General features: G+C 42.6%; 1 protein-coding gene across 2 annotated transcripts in view; it reads right to left on the reverse strand.

Moving 5' to 3' along the window:
- LOC102908301 (SET-binding protein) overlaps positions 1-20,169 on the reverse strand; it is a 351,782-nt gene that overhangs the window by 89,123 nt on the left and 242,490 nt on the right. The gene's annotated exons all lie outside the window — the stretch shown is intronic.

The following is a 20,169-nucleotide window of genomic DNA, read 5'->3' on the forward strand; positions in this document are numbered from 1 at the left end:
CATCAATGGCTACAATATAAAGTGTTGGAGCTTCCTTTGCACAGTGGACATAGTAATCCTAAGCCAGTCTTCAACCTTTCTCTCCTTGCCCATTGTTCCATGGGGATAGAAAAGAATCTGGCTGGCAGGAAATACAGCAGGATTCTTGTTGGAAATTGGGGCCCCTGAGGGTGAAGTCTGTATTGACACTTAGAATACAAGCCTGTCTCTGTTTTGTATTGTCAACAGCGACTTTCAGTTTCCTCTGCAAGCAGAGGGATAATGGAGCAGTGATGTTTCTTTCTTGCTTTTTTCAAATTAATACTGGCTCATGAGCTGAACGTAGTCTTGGCTGTGGTGGGAGGATGGATCTCTTTCAGGAGCATAGAAGGCTTTGGAGGTAAGGTGGTTACTCTCAGACTGAACTCCACGAAGAGCAGATGACCCTTGAGGGGAAGGGAGTATTGTGAACATTTTGGTGAACAATGCTCTTCTGGAAGCTGGGGGAAATTCTACCAGTCCACTGGTATTCTTTTATTTCCATAGCAAGTAACATTCAGTCACTGTTGGGAGGAGAGATGGCAATAAACAGAGACTGGAAGGCATCATGAGGGGCTCGTAGGGCTGATGCTATGCTCTTCTGGGACAGGTGTGCCTGTATTTTCAGGCAGGTTGGCCTCTGTCAACTGAATGGCCCTAGGCTCCATTCCAGGGTATAAGATCACTCTGGGAAATAAGGTTTTAACACCTACCGGGGAAACATAAAAAGCAAGGAGATCTACTAATAAATCAGAAGACAATTAAGGTTAAAAAGTCAATGTTTAGGAAACATGGAGGTTCGAAATTCAATCAACATCTCAGGGTAATTCACGGGCTAGTGCCTAGAAGGCAGTGTTTTAGTCACAATCCAATCCATCCATCAAGAAGCATTTCCCCACCTTGGCCCTCACTTCCCAGGATGTTTTGGGACATTTGCCAACTGCAGCCAGTTTTTCTGGCTCATTCTGGGTCTTGATTGTACACTGGCTAGGGTTTACAACCACAGTCAGACTCAGCTATCCACTCTCTCTCTTCTTCACTCTTTTATTTCTGTTGGAACATTTTTTAAAATATTCTTTCTAGGGCCATATGGATTGCTCACATATACTTCCTTAATTTCTTTCTCTCTAACTACTGAAAATATACCACAACATGCCCCTGAACACTTATGGGTTCTACCTGGAATCAGAAAGAGCAATTAACTGTGAATCTTCCCTTCCCATGTCTTTCAGGGGACTAGTGCAGAACTCTACCATTTAGTGATTACAGGAAGCCTTTCCATGCCCTGGGTTTGGTTCTAGATTAATGGTGAAGACCTTGTTTCAGGGCTTGAGAGTACAGAGGCCTCAGGGACAGCAAGGGCCACTCTAGGAAGACCACTCACTACAGCTTTGAAATCCTCATCTGCTCTCCCCACAGTAGCTCCTTTCATCTCCGTATTAAGTCTCACATAGACTTTATTTCTCCCATTTTAACGGGTATGGGAAACTGAGGTCACCATACATTAAGGTGCATGAGAGTTGTAGAGCTAATAGGCTGCAGAGTTGTGACTTAATGTTGCAATATCATGTCTGATTCTGAAGGTGTCTCTGTCTATTGTTTCATTTCCGGGGACCATGGACCTCAGATCAACAACAGCAAAATGAATACATAAACACTTATCTGTATACTACACTGTTCTGCGTTCTACTTTAATCTTTGTAGCAATTCTAGGATTACAATGTAGAGCTTAGGCAGATAATACAGATGTAGGAGCCAATGCATTGAGAAGCAAATGTCTTGCCCATCTCCTCTAGCTAGGGAGTGACCGAGCTGGGTTCAGATTTACCAAGTCTGTATTCCTGACGTCTGCTAGCCACACATATAATCAATTACTTCCCTACTTGCCCTGATCAAACTCAGCTCTAGACCTCTACTTTGATCATCATCCTAGGGCCTTGAACCTTGGAGGGCTCAGTCTCAGGCTTCTGAATAGATCTATGCCTGGAAGTGGGACCCTTGTCTCACAAAGGCCCTGATAACTTCCCCACAGCCTGTGTTCTTGAGTTAACACTGGATCATAACCATCTTTTCAGAATTGGCTTTTTTATTCTGTGATTTAATTATTTACTCACTCAGGTTCATTTGCTTTGGAGCTTTTTGAATGTCAGAGATTCAGTACTCAAATGCGAGCCAAGCTTTGGCCTTTGCAGCAGGCCTGGGTTAATACTGCCTGCAAACAAGGGGCCTTCAAAATCACTGTGGCTCCTCTACTGGTCCTCTGCACCTGCTTTGCGCTCCAGTACCCTTCCAGGATGCTGTGGGGAAGGAGTCTTTACTCCCTAGACAGCTCTGGTGTCTGTGTTCTTGTGAGTATCTGCACATATAAGCATCCCTTCTCCAGAGACTAGCTCACTTTTTCTTTCTTTCTTTCTTTCTTTCTTTCTTTCTTTCTTTCTTTCTTTCTTTCTTTCTTTCTTTCTTTCTTTCTCTCTCTCTCTCTCTCTCTCTCTCTCTCTCTCTTCTCTTTCTTCCTTCCTTCGTTCGTTCCTTCCTTCCTTCCTTTCTTCCTCCCTCCCTCCTCCCCCCCTCCCTTCCTGCTGTCGATCTGTCTGTCTGTCTCTTCTCTCTCTTTTTTTCTCTCTCTCCCTCCCTCCCTCTTTTCTTTTCTTTCTTTTTTTTTTGTTTTTTGTTTTTTGAGAAGTGTTTCTTTGTGTAACAGTCCTGGCTGTCCTGGAACTTGCTTTGTAGACCAGGTTGGCCTCAGAGATCCCCCTGCCTCGAGTGCTGAATTAAAGGTATGCACCACCAATGTCTGGTAGGAAGTAAGAGTTTTGCAGGTCAGTAACTTGGGAAAAGTGCTGTCCTTTGTAATAGGAAACACACAATTCATTTCTGTTAAATGCTATGGGATGGCATGTGGTAGGTATATGGGTATTTAATAAATGCATTTGGTATTCAAATCGCTCTAAAGGACACAGTTCAAACTACTTAGGATGTTAGACATAAATTAGTTTCAGGGTTTTTAGACTCACATTTCAGAAACTTGATGAATCATTTCAATAGTTTTAAAATGATTGTGCTGATAACACAAGAAAATATGAAAATATTATCATAAATGAATTTATCTTAGTGTAAGACAATTGGTTGACAAGGTTTAGACTTAAGTCCAAAGTCCAAAATGGTGAATGGTATGTAGCTAACAATGACCTCAGGATGAAATGTGCTTAGTAGAATCTGAGGTAGATGCTGTTCACTGGGCCACAGTCTCACAGTCCCCAGGTCTTATTGATGCATTTTGAGTGCAAATTGACTCCTAAGGTCAAAAATGTGAAAACATTGGAATGAAAGTTTCTCTCCATGCATCTGAGGATTTCCAATCATTTCCCCCTTATAACCTTGTGGTATTGATAGTAGAGACACACAGAAAAGTAAATAAACAGATACTGGTCAAGTCCGATTTCAAAAAGTGACTTTGTGAGGTATACAGGCTCCCACAGGTCAGAACCAGAGTAATCTAGAGAGTCATTCACAGGCTTGTTTAGTAGGCAATGTCTAGTATTCTGACTCTGGCCTCTTCATCGTTGTCCTTTTCTTCATACAGTATATTCTGTATGTGCATGGTAAATGGGGTTTATAAACTGGCTGTGTTCTGTGTGACTGGTCTGCTCTTGACTCATCTTCTCATCATGTTCCCAACACAGTAGAAGAGACTGAACATTCTTACTTCATCTCTAAAAGTCATGTGCCATCCTGTTCTTTCTCTCTGTCTGTCTGTCTGGATTGTTTGGTTTTTTGTTTTCTCAGGATTTTGTGCATATGCTTAGCTAGTTTTCCCCCCTGTGATGTGCCCATGAGGGCACGTTAAACGCCACCTGTGGCAGTTTCCCATATCTGAAACAGCATCTCACTGGTCCTTAGCGGAAATCCTCAAGATGCTTTATGAATGAGAACAGCGTACTATGCAGAGATGAGTGAGCAGTCCCAGGAGCCTTCCTTGCTCCCGCTGCCAGTTGCTCTGCAGTGCTGGAGCTCTCTTTTCCTAAAGCTCCTTGCTTTTTTCCCCTACTCAGCACTTAGCTGGCTTTTAAACTAAGAATCTCTTACCTGGCTACCATCCTTGTCTCCTGCGTGGTCCTCCTGCCCCCCATCCCTTTGCTCTGAGCAGTTATTTGTCCTGCAGGTAGAGCTGTTTTGCTAAGGCACTGCCATTTAACAATGCCTGTGGGTCAGTGTCAGTACGCAGTCAAAGGGGGTGGTACAGAGAGGTAAAGGACACTTGTTTTAATAATTTGGTTTAATAAGTTTATAATCAGAATCAAAGGCATCTCAATGTTTTATTCTGTCTCCATTTGCACCTCTCCCCTTAGGCCCTAAAAGGCACCAGCTTAGGTCACCTAGATCTCTGTGTATTTTCTTAGCACATGCTTAACGATAGGACTGAGTGCTAACATTTTCTTGCCTGTTAACCAAGACTCAGACACTGTGCTACAACCTTGTAAGCAGACCTACCTGAGGAGGTGACAGTTATTATTGTTCCCACCTTTTAGCACAAGGAAATGGCAATATGAGTTTGAGTTGTTATATTCATCTTCTCAAGCTCTTCTGACTTGATCATTTTTGGTCAGTTTCTCTTTATCCTGCCCCTTTCAGTGATAACACAGTAGCTGCCATCAGAAGTGACCCATCAAGTTTTAGATCTGAGTCCCCCCAGAGTTACATCCATCCGTCTGTCTGTCCGTCCATCCATTCATCCATCCATCCACCCCCCACCTCACCCCCCACATACATACATACATACATACATACATACATATCTATGTACGTCCAATTTAAAAAGCATGCAAAATAGCTTGATAGTGAGAAGAAGGATTTCTTGATTCAAGGACAGAATCCGACTCAGGGCCATCAACTTGCCTATTTGACTGAAGTGGGCATGATTCGGGATATTTCCAGGTGCCGCTATGCCTGAGGTCACACAGATGTGCCTGCTGCAGTACCTCCTGAAGGGGAAGCTGTTCAGCCAGAACCAAGAGGCCAGCCATAAACAGAAGAGGCACCCTAAGCTGTGGTGGAGGTTGATCTTCAGAGAACTTCATTTTTTTCAAATAACCACCGTGTTGTAAAGGGTCGGGTCAAAGAGAGTTTGTTGAGTCTCCGCTTCACAGAGTAGGTACTTGGTAGGGGAGAGATAGAGGGGCTTTCACACAGGATGTCAAACCCAGGCTCCGGTCCGTTAGTTAGGTGCGCCTGCTTTTCTTGGGGCCACCTCTCTAACAAGCTGCCAGCTGCGGTGATGCCAAAGGGCCCAAGCTACAGTCCATACTCTATTGGAATAAAAGCAATTCTAAATGCCGAGCTTTATAACTTTATGGGAAAGGTTTGGGAGGGAGAAACAGTTTAAAAGAGCAGTTTGTGTAGAGTTACAATTCTGCCAACAGTTTGAGGGTTGGACGGGATATTGCGTTCCTAAAGATTAAATGTAACTGAGGCTTTTTCTTCTTCTCTTTCAATACAAGGAAATATAAATCCCCCCCCCCTTGTGTCAGAGTTTCAAATCTTCAGGTATTTGGACAATTTTTCCCATTCAAGAGTATTTAACTGAGAGGAAATTTGGAAAGCTGTACCCCGCCCCCTGAAACCAAAAGAATTTAGAGATACCGAGTTCAGCTTTCTAATTTAATTTCTGAACTTTCTATTTTTTAATGAGAGAAAGAATTTTCATGGATCTGAGGAGAAAGCACATGTTTTTGTGATTATGAGAATTCTGGTGGTTGGTATTTTGTGAAAATGCCACAGAGCGGTGCCATGAGTTACAGTGTGTGTTGAGTGAACACCCCCCCCCCCCCCCCCCCCGCCCTCACTCCCACCGAAAAGAAATGTCAGCAAGAAATGGAAGCAAAGGAGCTATTTTTCTTTTTGCATGGAACATACCAACAATTCTGCACTGTGAAAAGAAGCCAAGAGTGAGAAGCACTTTGATTTTATACATGTTCTGTGTGTATCTTCCTAGCACTTACACTCTATGACTGGATCACAAATAGGTCTGTTTGGTTGTGACTACCAGCATACACCTTGAAAGAATGTGCCATTAAAACCCAACAATTCAGGTGGAGGATTAATGGAGAAAGCACTGTTCTATTCAGGAGAAAGGGCCCTTACACTATGCAGATATATAACAAAAGTGTAGGATGTTCTGGAACCAGCGAAACAACCAGGATACCACAGCCGTAGACACAGCTGCCACCAAACCGTTCTACTTAACTGGTCTCTTCTTGCCAGTAACATCCTATAACCGCCTACCCACATACACACCAAAAGTGACTCCTTCCCCAGAGCCCCTAATAGGAAACAAAGCCTTGGCCACACCTTGACTTCAGCTCCTGGAGGGGTTCAGCACAGGCATCAGCAAAGCTCACTAGACTCATGCTCTATAGAACCTTAAGTAGCTTTAGACTGCTTTAAGTTGCTAAGTTTCCGGGACTTTGTTAGAGCAGCATTGGAAAATGAACACAAGTCCCACTCTTTACTTATGACTATACATTGATGACTGGGGTTAGCAGATAAATTAATCCTCAAAATAGGCACCAGCGGATAATTTTAAATACCCCCTCCTATGACAGACCAAATTCCAAGAGACTAGAATTTCCCCTGTTCCCAGACAATCTATGTCCCGCATATAATGCAAACACAGGGAACCCAGTTTTCCTTGGGTAGAACGTGTACTTTCATTGCTCAATCTCCATGATGGCACGATCTTGCTACCTTATCTCCATCATCGAATACAACTGTGGTCCAGCCTCTCCATGCATGTATGTGTGTTCAGAGCCCATTCAGCCCCACTCAGGTGGGTGAAGAATCGGGGGAAAGTTTGCTGTTCAAAGAGGATGCCATTCAAGAGTAATCTGTTGCTTTGTACTTTCTCTGATTGAGAAAAGTGGAAAAAGGGAATGAACACTATTAACAACAAGGTGGCAAGGCAGGTAAGTGTGGAGGTAGCCCTGCTGGGGACTAGGTGTACCTTTATTTGGCCCTCAAAATAGGTATTAACAGCCTCATTTTAGACAAAGAAAAAGATACAGTGTAGAGACTACCAGGCCAAAGGTCATGATACTGGTAGGGGCAGCAGGAGGTGGGGGTGGGGGTGGGGGGTAGGGGAGTTAGTATCCACATCAACATCTTGAACTCTTGGGCTTCCAGTGCTAGATTAGTTTGTTTCAGAAGTTGAAACATTTGTTTTTAAGAGATTGCTTCTCCAAGTGAATGCCAAGACCACGTGGGGGTTTGAAAAGATGAACTCAGCTGGTCAGTGACACCTCTTCTCAGCATCAACTCAAGGGTCATATGAGCTACAAAGATCACTGCCCTATCCTGATATCCTCGACTCAGATTTGAGGTGGGTGAGCCAATGTATCTCTATGTAACAAAAACAGAAACAATGCAAGGCCCCATGTAAAGAAGCAACAAAGTGAAAACCAAGGGGAGGTATGGGAGAGCTAAGGACACTAGTCCACACGGTTTGGAAAGCAGGTAGAAAGGAGGCCATTCTGTGTGAAGGAGGCCAGTGCAGTGACTGGAGACTCAGAAGATCAGAGTTAACAGGACACAGGAGTTTTAGCAGGACTCCCAGCAAGGAAATGAGTTGCAAATGATTAGGAGACAAAGCAAGACCTGTGGGGGAAGACCACAAGGGTCTTTCAAGACCCAGAATTTTGACTTGACACAGCAGGAATTGATGTTTCCGCACCTGGCATCAATTATTCATTTAGCTGCAGCTGGCTTCAGAGATAGTCTCTGAAAACGACTGTAGTTTCCTTTTATATTTAAATAATTTATATATTATAGTTAGAGTTGTATGCCAGAAACCAATACAATAGGCCTTGGCTCTGTTACTCCAAAGAACAAAATGCATTTAAAAAAAGCCATTACAGACATATTATTTAGGATCAGTAAGTCACCACCATGGCCTCAGGGGAGGTCAGCCCACATGAATGATGTGGTTGAGGGTTCTTGGTGGCTTCTGTAGTGTAGGTGGAGCTGGCACACCATCCTGGGGACAGCTCACATGAGAGAATCCAATGCCCAGAGTCCCTGTCTTTGGCAGAACCGACTCTCAGAAAGAGGACTCTCCTCTCTAAGGCAGAATTTTGGGAAGCTTCTCCTCTAATGTAAGTAATATGAACCAGACTTAGAAAACTAACTCAGAAGAAGCTGAAGAGGAAGCTGACCTGCTGTTTGACTAAGTCTTTTCTTACACAGGCACTGTGTGATATTGATGAACTTTCTAGAAGGAGTTTTCTTTGCCTTAAGTCTCACACACTGGCCCGACATGCAACACACGGAGATGTAAACTAACTGGGTGAGGAATGGAAGACACACCAGGGCTGCCTTCTGCAAAGGGAGCTCAGGCTTTCTCTCATCACTATAGACACAGCCACAGGTGTCTCAGGAGAGAACATAAGTGAGTGCTAGTTGGTCTTTTGTGCTGCAGCCTAGAATTAAGAGCTAGTGCTTTCCCTCTTAGTGTATCCGAAACAAGTGGCAACAACACTGACCAATGGGACTAGTTATGGCTGACTTGCTCTAGGTGGTGTGTGTGTGTGTGTGTGTGTGTGTGTGTGTGTGTCTGCATGCACACACATAGCTAAAGGAAATGGATATGGTATTTGTAACAGAAGCTGGCTGGATTATCAGCATTGCTCCATTCTATTATGAAAAAAAAAGACTCATACTTAGCGACTCTTAGGATAGTATTTTGACAACTGTCTCTAGTACTGACTAATTTATCCCCTTCTGGGTTCCTGTCTTGGCACTGAAAGTCTATGATGACTAGCTACACAGGACAATTTGGAAATACGATGGTTTGATGTCCAATTGCTGCTGAACTGATTTTTAAAATGCATTCCCTGTGTGGGCAGTGACGGCACACAGAAGGAATGGTCATCACAGTCCAATACGGAAAGGCATTGGAGAAAACCTGAACAATCAGACAACCAAAGCAGAGACAGAAAGAAAAGAGGAAGAGGAGAGGATGGAGGAGCAAGTGATTGGTTTGCCCTGATTTCCCCTGGGGGTCTGGGAGGAAAGCAGATGGGACAGGGAAGTGCCAGGCTGGGGACCAGTTTGCTCACACTGCCACAGTTTGGGACAGTGAGATGATAAGGAGTTTTACTCTCTCCTTTCCAGGCTCTTCAAATTTTTATTTACTAATAATACTTTTTTTTTTTTTGGTTTTTCGAGACATGGTTTCTCTGTCTTTTTCTTTCTTTCTTTTTCTTTCTCTTTCTTTGTAGCTTTGTGCTGTTCCTGGAGCTCACTTGGTAGCCCAGGCTGGCCTCGAACTCACAGAGATGCGCCTGCCTCTGCCTCCCGAGTGCTGGGATTAAAGGCATGCGCCACCAACGCCCGGCTCTAATAATACTTTTAAATATAGTATAATAAACAAATTTTCAGTTTACCAGTTCTGAGATGGAGCCCTAGCCCTGTGAGTTCCTTAGTGATTTGCTGTGTTTCTTTTGCAACCAACAGTTTTTTCAGGGGCCACATTTTTGTAAGCATACACTAGTAGATGCCCTCAATCCAAATGCTTCTGGGCATGGAATTCACTTTTCTTGTTGCTGTTTGGGACCTTGAGGAAAAAAATAGTACTAAGCACTAACAGGGTCTATGGTTGCATGGCAGACTAATACAGACCTGTAGGATTATGATATGTCTCTCAAAGGATGAAAAGATGTCCTTTATGTAATTATTGCTCCCAAACTATCTAAGACTGTCTTATACAATGATTGATGTTTTGTGCATGATTAAAATAAATGGGAATTAAAAATATAAAACCTAATAAAGAACTATATCCTATAAGAGAAATGCTTTTGCTACCGGCCTTACTTTTAAAATGAAATACAATAAAGCAATACAAATCCATTCTTATATATAAATTGTGGACATTTAAGAGGGGACAGATTTTTTCTCCTCTAGCAATTTCCCTTACTTTGATACATAGACCCAGCCCCATGGCACCCTCATCACTTGCTCCCTTGTTTTAATTTTTCACCCCCAGCCTTGGCAAGAAACCCTTCTTTGTAGGCATAGTAGTATATATTCCGCCATTTGCACAAAACCTTTCCTTAAAACAACACACATTTCAATACTAGTTTCTGTGTCATGTAATTTAGTGAATAAGAACCCTCTTGTTCTGTTCTGTGTTCACTTTGTGATTTTCAGGTCATCCACACACCAACCCCAGTCTCTATCCTGAGGTGGATAAAAACACCACACACAGCAATGGTATTATACACTGGGCTTGGCTTACCCTGCCTCCAAAGAACTACCTTCACATCAGAAATAATTTTTAGCAAAGACTAAGTGTCTTTTGGCTTATTCCAGCTTCCACAGTTTGTGGAATTTTGCCACAGTTTGTGACAAGATTTATTTTGGGACAGTTCAGAAGCTGAGTCACATTATTGACCTTGACAAAGATTTAGGAACTCTAAAGGGAAAAAGTAAAGGATGCTGGGCAGTTTCAGGAAACCTAGGATGCTTTTCTGTGCAAAAATGGCCAGGAGACATTGGGCTCTGATCCTTTCATCTGTCCAGTAGGAAAGCAACAACTTTCTGTATGCCTCAGTGAATTCTGAAGACCAAATGAATGTGATATGTTTTAAAAAGTGTAACGGCCTATTCACACATGTGGCAGGGGAAAGCTTTCCTCTCAGTGTGTCCCCAGATTCTCCATCAACAGGGACAGCCCCAATTCTGACTGCTTCTTGGCCCACCTTGGACATCCCGTTCTCTATGGAAGAGTGAAACTACAGCAGAGGCTCCTTCTGTACCTTGTTCCCTGCTCGTCCACCTTCACCCATGTTTCCTTCTTCTTGATCTAACTTACTCTGGATCCTTAGGCAATAGTACAGACACCAATATTAACTTGCTCTTACAACACGTACATTGTGTTTTCCAGTCCTTAGACATGTGAACTCCCATTGCTCTAACCATTCTGTTTGTGTGTCTGCATCAACCTCCGTGTCTTCATAGCACATAATGTCCTTGGCATGTTTCCTGGTACTCTATCACTTCAGCAGCACCAAGTTCAACCCCCTTTAGGCTCATGATTCTTTAATTTTAATGCATCCTCCCTGCATCCATGATACAGTTGCATATTCTATTCATGGAAACCATGCCACTTACAAATCCATCCTCACTCAACTGCCAAGTTCAGTCTAGGTGGGTACCATCCTGCATCCTAGTCTGTATCCTCAACTGTACTGTTCATCCAACTGCTGCTGGTGTGAGATTTTTTTTCCCATTGTGTACTACTATCCTAGATTCAGGGTGTTATCCTCCACTGAACATATTGTTATTTTGGATTCTGGATCCCCATAGATTTCCTTATTGACCATTGAGTCAGTATGGCTTTCACTTGGCCTATATTTACTTTAGTTGCTGTGTGTGTATGTATGTATATACATAATACATACATGTGTATGTGTGTGTACATGGGCACTCTGCATCCTTGCTTTTTATTTTCCTCTGTTTTCCCCTAATGGTTCTTGTGTTTAATGAATGAAGAGTTTACAATCATTTTTATTTTTCATTACTTTTGTCTTGTTGAAACAAAGACATGTAGCTCAGGCTATCCTCCATTCACAATGGGGCCAAAGATGACCTTATGGTCACCCTGATCTTTTTGTTTCTACTCCCAAGTATTGGAATTCCAGTTAAATGTAACCAAATAGTTTTGAAATGATTTTAACAGTGTGAATATACAGTAGTAAAAAGCTTTGGAGGATCAGGAGAAGGTTTTGAGCATATAAAATGTTCAGGGACAAATACATTTATCAGAATTCATGGAAACTTGGGTTGTTCCTCTATGTATCATACTGTCACAACTGGTTTCCATGGTATCACAAATAAAAGGTTTCAGAAGTTTTCAAATAGTCATTATCATGGTCAAAACCCACCAATGTTACTCTAGGTGGGGGGACAGGAGCTGGTGGATAATCTGTTTCCTCTCTTTCCTGTTCTAGAACCTTTTGGTTCTATAGCCTACATGAAGAGTGAATGACAGTAAAGAGGACTCTGACAGTGTGTTGGGTTTCCAAAGTTACTGATGAACCAGTGAAAATGGTGGCGTCACTACTCACTCAGTAACTTTAGCATCTGGATTTAATACACAGCCCACCAAGCCACAAACATATAAGCTCCGAATTAATAATTATAAACATTTCTTTTGTCTTTCAGGCCATCAATATTTTCACACAAGCCTTCACCATAACTTTTGTGGGTTCTTCTGCTTCCAGCTCTATTCTCCATTTCTTAGACACAATCTTTGAAGCCCAGCTTCTCTCTAGCATTTCTGTATTCCTTCTTCCAGCTTCTCTGGTTTTCTCTGATCTCATCTCTCCCTGTAAGCTAGACCACAGTGTCCTCTCTTCCATCTGCTTCTCCTCTCTCTAAAATTCTCTTCTTAGGTTACTATCTAGCTCTCTGGTGTACCAACAATCTCTGACTTAATGGCTGGCCCATTGCCTCACCAGTATCTTCACTTTCTACAATTTGGTTCATGTGTCCTGACTCTCCTAATTACCTGAGACCAAAATATTAAAATGATTCTTGACTTTGGCTAGAAAGACAAGATGAGGGGCTAGAGAGTTGACCCAGAGGTTAAGGGCCCTTGTTGCTCTTGCAGAGGAACTGGGTTCTATTTTCAGAAGCCACGTAATAGCTCACAACCATCTGTAACTCTAGTCCCAGGGAACTTGATGGCTTCTTTTGGCCTCCATGGATACCAGTATGCAGGTAGAATGCATGGCAAAACACTCATACACATAAAATAGTAAAAGATAAATATTTTTGAGAAAATATAAAATGGACCATAACTTTTGTACAATTAAAAATTAGTTTCTTACTTGCTAATTAACTAAATATGAGCCTCTAAATGTGAGGAAAGACTCCTTGACAGATGATCACAGTCTTTTATTATGTGATCACAGTCTTTTGTTATGTTATTTCCCATGATTCCAGAACTACAGATTTAAACTGCAATGAAACAGAACTAAACATCATGGCCCAATAGGCTTTGGCTAAATCTTTGTATGTATGGGCCATTCACCGTCACACTCCTGCCCAGGCCCCTTACACACTCTCCATCTCCCTGCCCCAAAGGCCTCTTCTTTCCTCTAAGCCTATTGTATAGCAATTTCCTCCTAAATTCTCCCATCTTGGAGGGTAGCTCCTTAAGATACAGGATGTTCTGAAGGGAAGCATTCCACCCCACAGGGAAGCTCTTATAAACTTGGGAAGGAAACAATTCAGAAGCTTCAGAAAGTTTCTAAAACTGACCAGATTCATAAGGCCTTTCCTTCCCCGAGCTTATATAAGCAATAAGGACTGCTGAGAGACAGTGTCCAACCAGGAGAGCTCCCTAGAAGGGAAAGAGGCCAGCTGAGCTGTCTTGGAGAACAGGCTCACACCAACTAAGCTGCCTAGAAAACCAGTCTCCAACTTCTTGAGCCATAGTGTGCTCCAGGTTTCTCTATTTCATATTTCATATTTCTCTATTTCAGTCTGGGGTAGGCTTCATTGATGCACTGTCTTTGAGTCTTTCCTGCTCCTGCAAATAATCATTAACAATACACCAACAAATCTCATCAATCAGATCACCGAGGTGGACGTTGGTGATAGTCTCACTTTGGTCTGTCCTTGGACTCCTATTGAGAGTGAGTAGATGTGTTTGTTCACGTATTGCCAGGAATACTGCCACACTACAAAACCCATCCCAAATGGAAACAGCGATAAAGAAATATGCCCTCCCCTTCCTCTCCTTCCTCTAGTGAGAGTACAGGCCCACCTCAGGTAGACAGCCCTCTTTCAGTACTTTGGTCTGTTCATATCTTTCTTATAGAACTTTCGATTTGCTTTCCAATGTGGGGAGTTATAGTTGCTTCCTCTTCCTCTTCTAGAGGTGCCTCTTACTTACAACCTCCCCAGTAGCAAAAATTTTGAGTTAATAATTTTTAAATTCTTCCTAGAATTATACCAAAATGTATAGCCATTCTTTTTTTCCCCTTTTTGTTTTTTCAAGACTAGGATTTCTGCATAGCCATGGTTGTCCTGCAAATCACTTGGTAGACCAGGCTGGCCTCAAACTCAGAGATCTGCCTGCCTTTGCCTCCCAAGTGCTGGGATTAAAGACGTGCACCACCACCACCACCACCACCACCACCACCACCACCACCACCACTACCACCACCACCACCACCACCACCACCACCACCCAATGTGTTCTTGACACCAAATAAGCTTTTCTTGTCTTTGTCATTTCCCTCCAACTTTGTTGATCTGCATTAAATGCTAAGTGTCTCAATGCTAGGCCACAGTCCCAGCAAGTATTCAGTATCCCTTGTTCATGTATTCCACACCAACATCCTTTCCTGGAGTCTTCTTGCAGCTGCTTCTCTTATATCTCCCCAGTGACAGGCTTGTCTTTGGAAGGCACACTGTACTGGTTTCTCCAGCCAGCAAAGGCTCCATGTGGCTTCAGTGCCATGTCTGTGGATATTTTTGTTTTGTTTTGTTTTTTGAGACAGTGTTTCTCTGTGTAGCTTTGTACCTTTCCTGGAACTCGCTTTGTAGACCAGGCTGGCCTCGAACTCACAGAGACCCACCTGCCTATGCCTCCCGAGTGCTGGGATTAAAGGCATGCACCACCACCTCCTGGCTCTATGGATATTTTAACTTCTTTGTATCCACACATGGATCTGAATAATTCCCTAATCCTACAGACCTATGCATAAAACTTCTAACAGGACAGGAGGTGTGTGCCAACTGTGGGAAGATTGATGGCCCAGGGACATACATCGTGCTCTAAAGGCACCACTGCCTGGTTTCTGTGCTGAAAAAGAGATGGTGTGCATCTAAGTTTTATTTTTTTTTACATTGTTGCCAGTAGGTTATATTACAATATTTAACTTAGGTGAAACCTTGGGAGGATAAACGAAAGAAGTGCATGTGATGGTTAAGACAGGAAAAGTAAACAGAATGACTCTCATCAGGGCTGCCTCGCCTCTCAAGCATGGGTCCACTGAGATGACCTGGGGACCAAACAATCAATGGATAAGACGCTTGACCTTTTTATGTCTGTAAACGCAGCAGCAAACCGAAGTGTTTCATCTACAGTAAGATTTTAAAATTCAGAGTCTAAACATTCTCAGCCTGTCCCCAAATAATTGGTGACATTAGTGTGGTTGTAGCTTCAGCCTGCATCTGGAGCAAGCTCAGTTGTTCGTGGGAGTCAGGTGGGAGGAGCTTTACCTTTCTAAAGAGGTGAGGCCAAATGCCTGATAAAGAGAGACTCATGGATTAATTCGTGGACTGTAGGAACCTGTTAATAAAACTTCGTTAAAGAGACGATGTTCTAATACTTTAGCATTTTTTTCTTCCAAGTTGCCTGTTGCTGAGTTTGTGCTCAATTCCACTATAATAGACTTTTAGAATCCTAGGCTAAAGTTTAGTCAGAACCTTTATTATTACAGACCCACATGAGAAGCTCAGAGAACGCAGGTACTTCAGTGAGCTGGTAGCGTAAGCGATGATACTTGGACGGATATTGGTAATCCCATCCAAGCTACATGGCAGCTATTACCTAATTAATCTTTTTTTTCATCTCTTCCTGCAGGAGAACGTGCAGGTTAGTTTGGATTAAGGTAAGAAACTATACTTCACCCATTCTCCATTTATGACTATCCTTTCTTCCGGTCTGAACGTTTCCTCTCATGACTCACCTTCCTTTTATCCCTCTGCCACGGTCCTCACATGCTTCCTTTGTAAGACTTTCCTGACATCTCATCCACGTGGCTCGCTCCTTGTTCTCGATAACTGCTTGGAGGGGGCTTTTGTGTTGCTCTGGCATGGGGATCCCTGTCTTGGTGATGAGTGACAGCAGATTCTGCCTCCCCAAATGCCCTGCAGTGCTGATAAGAGGAGCTGGCAAAGGGCAAGATGGGAAGCCACCAGGAAAGTGGGGAGGGCCAGGCTCCAGGGAATCTGGTTACCTGCATGGTATGATTCTGATATCTGGGAGGTGACCTCAGGATTAGTTCTTAGCCTCCATTCATCATGTGGCAGGCATTTGACATTTGGGAATGAGGGCTGGCTTCCTTGTCTAATGATGGCATTGAACTAAAAGGTACCATATGCAAATATACTCACATTACTGCTTTCCCATTATTTGAAAGGAGCCTAGACAGCAGGTTTAGTCGTGATATCTCAGACATGGCAGAAATTTAGGTCAAAATATGCAAAGATTGATTCCAATAATCCAAAGAGGAAGACCATCACTAACACTAGAGACTTCTATCACCTATGGGAATTTGGCTTTGAAGGCACATGGCATCATTCTGATTATGTGTTGTCAACTCTGGACAGGCTTGCTTTTCTGGAAGCCTGTGCACGCAAGAGGGATAGTGATGCCTGGTGACAGAGAGACTCAAATATGGTGATATTTTATTTGTGCTGAAATGTGATTTTATTTGTATGAAGACCTTTTAAGATTCATGCTACACTCAAATAATGCTGATAAGTCTGAATCAGAGACTATCTCTTTCCATGTTGTTATGCATTTTGGGCACAAATCAAGCATTTTAAAGAATGGTGATTTAGCAGATGGTATACATCTAGAAAACAGGCCCAAAGAGTTGCTTTCTTCTGAAATTGAAGATGCAGAGTGAAAGAAGGAAAATAGAGAAGGACTTGGGCAACTCTAAGCTGAGCGGGTTATAAGGGAGCTCGTGAGACAATGCAATCCTTGGCTGAGCCGAGGCATGGGAATGAAGGATTCACCAAGCAGGAAGGATGAAATGGAGTGTGCAACTGCTGCCTTTGCTAAATGGGGTCTCTAATTCCTTTTTCCATAATGGTAACGACTTACATTTATATGGTGCCTTTCAACAGCTCTGATCTCAGGGAGGGCATAAAACCCTTTCGAAACTAGGCTCCTAAATCTGGTCTTCAGTAGGCTATAGAACAACAACTATATAGTGGCTGTATCTATTTTAGAGAAGAATAGCTCGTGTGAAATGGGATGTTCAGAGGTGGAGGAAATGAATCCAGCATAGAATGACAAAGAGTGCTGGGAAAGAAGCTGTGGGAAATTCAGGTATTTTCCTACATGAGTGTTAGTGTTGTCCACATGAATACAATTTCTGGAAGCTCTTAATGGCTCCAGTACCCTCCTTTTCATCTTACCTGCTTCATATCTTTTCATGGGACTTTGTGCATTTTAAAAAATTTTACATTAAGAAAGATGCCTTCTAGAGAGTTTTGACAAACTCTGATCCTAGGTTCTAAGTATAGCCAAGGACATTTTTGCCTGACGCTTTGGGCTGCAGAAATAGACGGGGTATTTAGGACCCAGGCATGGGTATAGGTCAAGGGTTGCCAGGGAGGGGCTAGTTAACAAGATGAGCAGAGACATCAAGTATAATTCACTTAGACAGACATAGAAGCCATTAGTGATTATGATTCTTTAATGAGTTGGGGGGTGGGGGTGGGAAATTACCCAGATAATTAGCCAGAGACTGACACAAAGGGGGGGGGGGCAAAAATCCTCAGAAAAATCACACCTATTCTTGAGAATTGCTTGCAACTTGTGTTTCGAAGGGGGGTCATGAGGGGGCCCTGCACAAGTTGGGGACTTCGTCAAAGAGTGCATTCTTTCCTTCATTGCTTTCTTCTGCAAATGTCACATGATCATTATTAGACAGTCACATCTTGGCGGAGGGAAAGCCGCTGGAGGACAGATGAGATTCTGAAGGCAGTAGCGGCACGTGGGGATGCTCGGCTTGGAGACAGGCCCTGTGTTCTGGACTTGCCCCTAGTCAGTACCTGAGCTGTGGTTGCACCTCAGTGCAGCAGACAAAGGTCAGGCTCGCTTAGCATCACAACCGACAGCTGTGTGACCGTGGGCAGGTCACTGGCTCTCTTGGAGCCCTGCGTTTTGCATTTGTCAATGAAAAATAATAATACAGGATGGGCATAACTTATCTGAAAATCCAGAATCTGCAATACTCCAAAAACTAAATAAATATAAACACCAATATGACACAATTAGAAAGATCCCATACTATAAATTTCATTTTCCACAAAAAAACATTTTTAAAAGATCATATAAAATTACTGTCAGGCTACATGTTTATGCTACATATGAAATATAAATGAATTTTGTGTTTAGACCCCGGTCTTATCCCCAAGATGTCTCATTATATAATGCAAATATTTGGAAATAAAAAAATCTGAAATTTAAAATATTCTCATCCCAAGCACTTTGGATAAACAATACTCAATGTGTATCTATAGGCTAGGTCTGCAGAAAGCATACTATGAAGCAATGTGTAGAAAACAATTTCAGGGTCTCAAATACACTACACATGAGAATTCAGGCCCTCTTCTTTGAGTGATAGAATGGATGGGCAGGTAATACCCGAAAGAAGTGAAATGCCATGCTGCAGGCCAAACAGGTGGTTCATTACAGAACCGTGCCTAGCACCCAGATCTTTTGTCTCAGCATGGCTCACTTCGAATGCTGACATGATGGCTATTTCGTTCCCTCTCCTATGGCTGACTGAATATCAAATGAGATTATAGGAGAGAGGTAGGGAGGGTTTTGAATAAAGGAATATTCACCACGTGAATGCACTGCTGGAGTGAGGGCACCCTCAGAAGCACTCCAAGTGTCTGGAGATGAGCCACCGCTGGGAAACTGAGAATTCATTGAACACCCAGCAAAAATGTCTGACCACAGAAAAGTCCCAATGTAATATGCCACAGCCACTGATTTTCACTCCAGGAATTTTCCCTCCCTTAAGTCTGTGCACCGTAGATTCTTATAACTTCTTAGGAAAACAAACCACTGTTAGTATTTTTTTTTTTTTTAGCTAAATGATTCTCAGAAATTACCATCTCCTCCTTTTCACCCCCCCCTACTCCCTGCAAGTAACAACTCTGTCTATTGCTAGTTCAGCTTTTGTAGATCAGTGCTACGCTGCTGGAAGAAACCAACATTTTTCATGTCCATGTTTAATACAATACCCCATGCCAGGTGGGCTTCCTCTAGGCTCTTCAAGAAACCAGGTAGTCATTGAATGAGCAACAGCAATAGCTCTGGGCAGGCAGGGTATGCGGGCCATTTGGTACCTTCACCATGTCACCAAATCCATGACACATAACTACAAACCGTCTCCTTTCGTTAAGAGACAATCTACCACCGCGGTAACTCACAAACCAACAACAACACAATGCGGTGTTTAGTCGTTTCTGAGAATTGTTGGCCAAGAAATAGTATTTCATTCCTTTTGAACAGACTGTTTCCACAGTCACTAACTGTGGACTCCCCAGGAAGACAGAGGGCAAGGGGGAACCATGCAACCTAAACCTAAAATTTTAAATAATTAAAATATTATATTCACATCTTCAGTGTTCAATGAGTCCTTTAAAACAAGGGTTTGGCCAGAGTGCTTTACACCATTTGGGGACAAGAGAATATTGTCCCCAAGATATTCTTTTAATTCTCAATTCTTATTTGTGGAATTTCTACTATTTTCCAAGTAATTATGTTGTCCTAAGAGTTCTAGCATTCATGTACTATATGGACAGGGATACAGGGATATGTTTGCCAAATTGTAAAACTCCATGGCAGGAAAGGACTTATGTGGACCAGGAGAGTAGCAAAGAAATTCTGCCAGTAACTGACAAGGAGTGAGATTTTTCTGGTAGCAATGAACATATTCGTTTAGACATCAGGAAGTAAAAATTCCAATTTAGTGGGCGTGCTAAAAATCCCAGGGATATGGTTCTGTCTGTAGAGGAGGAACAAAATATCTTTCTCCAAGCCTCTTCCCTTTAGTGCATGGAAGCAAGATTGTAAATACAATCAAGGCTTCACTTTAGGGTCCTGACTGACTGTGGCAGCCTGTCCAATGCCCATGGTTAAGAATCAATGACATGGTTTAGGACTGTGGCTTCCTAATTGGTTAGACTTCAGGATTCTCTAATCATTAGCTTCCAATCACTTTGTGATAAATTTGTCACCTAAGATAGGTGACTTCTACTATCAACATGTCACATACACTCAGCACCATTCTTATATAGCCTTGGCATTCTTAAGATTTTGTTGGTAGT

The sequence above is a fragment of the Peromyscus maniculatus genome, chromosome 19 (assembly GCF_049852395.1).
Source record: "Peromyscus maniculatus bairdii isolate BWxNUB_F1_BW_parent chromosome 19, HU_Pman_BW_mat_3.1, whole genome shotgun sequence".
Classification (NCBI taxonomy): domain Eukaryota; kingdom Metazoa; phylum Chordata; class Mammalia; order Rodentia; family Cricetidae; genus Peromyscus; species Peromyscus maniculatus.